The following is a 6495-nucleotide window of genomic DNA, read 5'->3' as shown; positions in this document are numbered from 1 at the left end:
AAATTAGTCGCTAATGTTATTGATTTGTAACAACACGATCACTCCACGGTTATCTCCATTAAGTTGATGATGTGGTAACACTAACAAAAAGGTTAATATTTAATGTTATCCTTAATACTTTTGCTAAATTATTAAATGGGTACTTGAAATATATCTAACTTCAAATTTTGCCCATACAGTTGAAACAGAACCTTCCCTTCTTCCTTACTTCTATTTTCCCTCTCAACACACTCTTCTCTATAACGTAAATATTCCCCTTTTTAAAAAATTCTTCATTGGATTTCGAGTTAGTTATACCGAAGTTTTCTTACTGAAACTCTTCATTCACACGCTTTGTTCAAGATTTTGTTTTCAGTGTTTGAGATAGCAGATATTCCAGTCCAGAACAAACCGGGAAGCAAAAATCGACTCTCTGAGGTATTTTCTGTCTTTTTTTTTTTAATTTTTTTATAAAATGTTGAATATGTCGAGTCGTTGGCTGAAAACGACTACGTAAAATTTCCTCAGTTTTTATTTTACCCTTGATTGTCTGTTCGGTCTCTTAAAGATTGAACTAATTGAAGGGAGAATAAATTTCTGTTTTAATTTTTACTTTTCATATGGTGTAATTTTAGTAATTCTGAATGTCATAGAAGCTTAGGTTTAGATTCTCATGCCTCGAGATGTTAAAAATTCTGGTTTGATTTGTTGCATTGAAATAAGAAGTTTTTTGCATGATATTATTATATTGAACATTCTAATTCTCATACTGTTTAATTGCTACTACGGGCGGATGTTAATGGCTTAGTATCTCAGCTGAAGGACTTGTAGAAGACAAATACTGAATTAGAAGAAATTAACAAGATATTATATGTAAAAGTACTATAATCGTATTGCTTTTATTTTAGGTATTATGTTGGGATTAGAGCTAAACTAAACTATTGGGAGCATGCAACACTGGAAACACGGTTTAATAAGCTGGTGAGTTGAGGCACTTCAATATTTTCATATCAGAAGTTACTAGTTATATATTTTACAAATTACATCTTTTCTAGGTATTAAAGGAGAAGACATTTAGACGACAATGAGGGGCTGAGGAAGATGCATACAGCAAAAATTGTTGAACAATTCATTTAGTGGAATAAATGCCATGGGGAGTTCACCGCAAGCATTAAAAAAATGAGTTGACTAGATTAAAGTTTGAATCACAAATTGTAGTAATGAGCTCAGTTTGTGTTTTATTGTCCCTTTTGAAGTGTTTCTCTGTAAATCTCTCATGGTGGTTTCTCTATTATAGAAAGAGTCCTTTTTGAGACAGCAAGAGCGATAGCAATTATCAAGAGGTCGATACGGGCGTTCGGGTCTGGATATATTGCCAGGCGGTGTTAGTTTCAAGGAAATCGAAAAGTCTGAGGTTACTGAAAAGAGTGATAATTACATGGCAGTTGACGGATGAAACCCAAAAATCAAAGCGTGTGAACGAGAAGTTTCAGTAAGAAAACTTCGGTATAACTAACTGAAAATCCAACGAAGAATTTTTTAAAAAGGGAAATGTTTACTTAATTATAGAGAGAGACAAAATTGAGAGGGTAAATAGAAGCGAGGAAGAAGAGGGAGGTTTGTTTCAACTATATGGGTAAAAGTTAAAGGTATATATATTTCAATTACTTGTTCGATATTTTAACAATAGTTTAAGGATAAAACTAAATATTAATCTTTTATTAATTTTTTCATATCATCAACTTAATGGAGATAATGGTGGAGTGCCCATTGTTACAAATCAATTATTAGTGACTAATATATACTTTTAAAAGTTTAATAAGAAAAATGAAAATATACTCAAACTTTAGTGACCATCCGTGTAGTTTATCTGCCAATTATCATACGGACTGAGATGTGGACAAGGATTTGTATGCATTTTGTGCCCTATTCAGGGAGGATAATTACAGGTGTGCCCCTCAATCATCCATTCATACAAAAACAATAAACAATAGTAATGCTTCCATGAATTGAACACTTTATCGTATCAATCAATCAAATGCAATGGACCCTATATGATTTCACCTGCTTTTAATCATTCTGTCTGAAAATGGATGAACTAGTTAATTACTTAATTAGCATTAATCTCTTCCATATATGTGTGTGTATATTAACGACTTTTAAACCTGTTTGAATACCTGGTTTGTACAAGATACCGCCATTGATTCTTCTTCCTTCAACCAACATAACACAGTTTGATACTGATATTTAATACAGTCAAAAGATATTTAATGCAGGCTGTTGGAATCTGCAATTTCAGCCACTTCTAGGCCTTTAACATGGAACTTTCAACCGCTGAAGGTGAACAAATGCAGTTGAAATCTGTCACTAAATCCCCCCAACTGTCTCTATTTAATTGCTTTTAATCCCATAGTCACCACTCACCAAAATAGATAGATAAGAACAAAGATAGAAAATAAAACCATTTAGCTACATAGTTAGGGTTTAACTCTTACATTGATCATCATATTAAGCTTAGACTAACATACATACGATCATAAACCTTAACCAGAAGAGCTTAATTATACATAGAACAAAAGCAGACATATTTTCTTCAATCCTTGGTTTATGATAATAATATTCGTGGGAATAGTCTCTTCAAGGCTTATGGTGCTGGGTGTAAATATAGTCCAAGTGAACCTCTGAGATCATTCTTCTCCTATAGCACTCATCGTCTCCAGTATCACAAGCTTCTACCCCAAATAGTTGCTGCAAAGCATTGGAAAACAAAACAACAACTCAAATATTTAGCCAAAATATTGTAGGATAGAGACCAAAGTTGATTAAAAATTACATTTATCAGTGCAGTTTCTTCCTTATCTGTGATTTGAGTAAGCTCCACCTCTTCTTTTCCTGAATATAAAGAAGTTACTGAATTTTAGGTTCATTATCAGTAAAAAGATCTGATTTGATTCTAAGAGACTAAATATAATTACGAGGAGAGACAAAAGACAGACTCACCTTGTATGTCTTCTATGAGACGAGCAGATAAATGGGAAGAAGAGAAAAGAAACACTACGAAGAGAAGAAGAAGAAGACCAGAAAGAAGCTTTGCTTCATGTTCACAGCTTAGATACGCATACAGACAAAAATGTGTTGGGAATTGTGATGATGGGAATGAAGAAGGGGATATGCTGCATATAAATACATGCAAAGAAAGCTTAGGCCTGGAAATCACATGAAAGACTTCATAAAAAGATATAATATTACAAAAGATGTGAGCCTAAAGTCTAGAGAAACATCATGATCTTAGATTTGCAATAAATATATTTGTATGCTTAAGTTGTTTAAATGTGTGACAACAGCAGCAATATTAAAATGAGGGAGATGAATAGTTACTGTCTGCCATGGTGGTCCAATCAAAGTCCATGAGGAAAGAACTCCCCCACAGATCAATGTAATAGTGGGCTTTGACAGCGTCTAACAAAGTCAACCTTTTGGACATGGTAACAGCTGTTGCCCATCATCGCATGTTTTATGTTTTAAAACCATCACAAATGTTTTGACAAGTGCCCAAGATTATTAGTGTTTATTAATTCCAAAATGCAAAACAAATATTCAATTAATTAACATGAAGCAGGAAATGCATTTCCAAATCTGCACTACGAAAACTGTTAATGCATCCTCATGTAAGCAAAGCAAACTGTACTAGTGGCAACCCCAACTACCCTAGGTATAAATGAGCAAAAATCAACTCGATTCAATTTTTTTTTCAATTTAATGCTATTAAACTCGATATCACTTATAATTTTATAAATTTAATTCAATTCGAAATAATTTTAAATTCAAGTCAAGTTATAAATAAAACTCGAATAACTAAAAATTTTTAGTAATTAGTTGATTTTTTTAACAATTCTTATTTATGAAAGGGAATTTTACTCCTAATATGTATTGAATCCACAACTTGAAAAAAGATGAAGGGTCAACTAGGAGCTTTTAACTACATACTTTAGAGATTGTTAACGTAGTTGATTTATTCTTAAGTCTAAGTGAGTATATCAACTCTATATGATATATGTATATCATATATATATATATATATATATATATATATATATATAGAAAATCATTTAAATTGAAACCAACTATTACCATAATATTATAAATATTTATAATTAAATTTAAACATAAACTCAAACTCAAATTCATAAACTCGACTCATTTTTTTCTTAAAATAAAGTTCAAATTATAAAATATAAATTGTTAACTCGACTAACTCAAATTTTTTAATTCAACTCAATCGAATACTCACTCCTAGTACTATAGGGAAATTATACCAAACTTATCTTTCTAAATTGATAAGTTTTTGTTTCCAATGAATAAAATTCTTGCGATTGATATACTTTTCCCTAGGTGCCAGGAAACAGAGCCGTCTCGAATATTTTCGGCACCTAAGAAAAAATAAAAAAAAATATGCCTTGATTGAAGGAAAATATACTCCATTACTTTAAACAATTAATTTAATATCGTAGGAAAATTATTAAACTTTTTTCAAATAGTAATTTTATTCTTTTGTTAAGAAAACATCTTAAATACAAATAATAGAATAAAAAATTGAATATCGGTATAAATTATGATATGGAGTAATATTCTGAATAAAAAAATTTTAAAAAAATAAAGAATAGCATATTATGTTATCGTTAGATTGAGATTGAAGAAGACTAAGAATTAAAGAATATTTGGTAAATTGAAAAATAAGATTTGTAAAAAAGACAAATATAATTAGATTTAATTCAAAATTAAATGAATTAACGAGAGAGATGGAGAAAGGGATGAGAAATTGAGAATTTTATGAAATTGTCAAAAATTAGAGGCATTAATTATAAGAGAAAATAACCTCAGTGACCAAAAATCCCATATAATATACGATTTTAACCAACTTTTTCCGGATTTGCCAAAATGACCAACAAAATCGCAATGCGATCGCTAATTCGCAACGCGATCGCAAATTCGCGTTGCATTTTCGCAATGCGATAGTTGAAAATCGCGTTGCGATAGTCTACAGTATCGTTGCGATTTTCCCAATTTGCAATGCGAATAAGTAAATCGCAACGCAAATTGGGAAAATCGCAATGCGAATAAGTAAATCGCAACGCGAATTGGGAAAATCGCAATGCGATACTGACTATCGCAATGCGATAATAAAAAATCGCAACGAGATACTTACTTTCGCAACGCGATACTGACTTTCGCAATGCGATTTACATAGCGCCATTCGTATTAACGCGTATTTTTTTTTTCAAATTCCAAACACGTATTTTTTCTTAATAAATCGGAAAATGAACCGTCCACAGTAATCGCAACTCATAACCTCAAACCCAAAAACACAACACTCAGTCCCATCTCCATCTCTCACTCTCTACGGCGAAATCCGTCCCCATCTCCGAAGATTTCCGTCCCCATCGCCGGCGAAATCCCTCACAACCATTCACAGTCAAAAATCCCTCACAATCATTCAGAAATGGAAAATCAACCTCCGAGGGTTAGTTTTTTTTATTTTTATTTTGAAATTTTTGCATTATTTTAGGTTTTCATATTGAGATTGATGATAAGTTTACTGGTAATTTCAATAATAGATTAACCATTTCACTTAGATTTCTTATTAAATTCATTCGATTGCTGCCAATACTGCTAAACTGTTTAGCCTGTGAAGTTAGTATTTGTCTTTGCTTTGTCTTTTGGTTGAAGTAATGCAGAAGAAGAATAGTTTCGAGAATGAAAATCGCAACGCGGAAATAACTATCGCAACGAGATAATCGCAACGCGAAATAAAAATCGCAACGCGAAACCAAAATCGCATTGCGATTTTCATTTCGCGTTGCGATTTCATTTCGCGTTGCGATTTTTATTTCGCGGTTGCGATTTTCATTTCGCGTTGCGATTGTCTGGTCGCGATAGTCATTTCGCGTTGCGATTCTCTCGTTGCGATAGTCATTTCCGCGTTGCGATTCTCATTATCTCGTTGCGATTTTCATTTCAACCAAAAGACAAAAACAGTGTTGCAAATTTTAGTTTCAAGAATAAACTACTATTTATGTTTATTGTTTTGTTTTTGGTATATCTTGACAGTGTAATTTTTGGTATATCTAACTTGGTATGTTTATTGTTTTTTTGTAGAAATTTTTTTCGGCTTCATTGACATTAAGGAATAAAGTTAGCCTAGCCACTACAATTGCTTCGAAGCTTTCACCTGCACAAAGAAAATTGTTTGAAGAAACCTGCTTCGGGCCATGGCTGAGAGTACAGCATCCGGGTGGAGATGCTAGTTTGACCCATTTGTGGCTTCAGACCATGACTAGCGATCTACCCGACAGTATACAACGTGGTGAGGAAGAGATATGGTTTCATTTTCCATCGGCGTATACTTGTTTTGGGCGGAAGGAGTTCTGCTTAATCACTGGTCTACGATTCGGACACGATGATGTAGGCCGGTACACTCGTCATATCACCCGCCCATCATGGTTATCCAGGGTTTTT

The 6495-nt window shown here is 32.8% G+C and overlaps 1 long non-coding RNA gene across 1 annotated transcript; it reads left to right on the top strand.

The window, feature by feature from the left end:
- Positions 1-238: 238 nt before the first annotated feature.
- Positions 239-1106, top strand: LOC120124388. The gene is made up of 3 exons (XR_005516273.1): positions 239-417; positions 888-960; positions 1035-1106. It is a non-coding gene; the product is annotated as an uncharacterized LOC120124388 (long non-coding RNA).
- The last annotated feature ends 5389 nt before the right edge of the window (positions 1107-6495 follow it).

This window comes from Hibiscus syriacus, unplaced genomic scaffold (genome assembly GCF_006381635.1).
Source record: "Hibiscus syriacus cultivar Baekdansim isolate YM2019G1 unplaced genomic scaffold, ASM638163v2 tig00110418_pilon, whole genome shotgun sequence".
Lineage (NCBI taxonomy): Eukaryota > Viridiplantae > Streptophyta > Magnoliopsida > Malvales > Malvaceae > Hibiscus > Hibiscus syriacus.
This window is presented reverse-complemented; position numbering and strand designations above follow the sequence as displayed.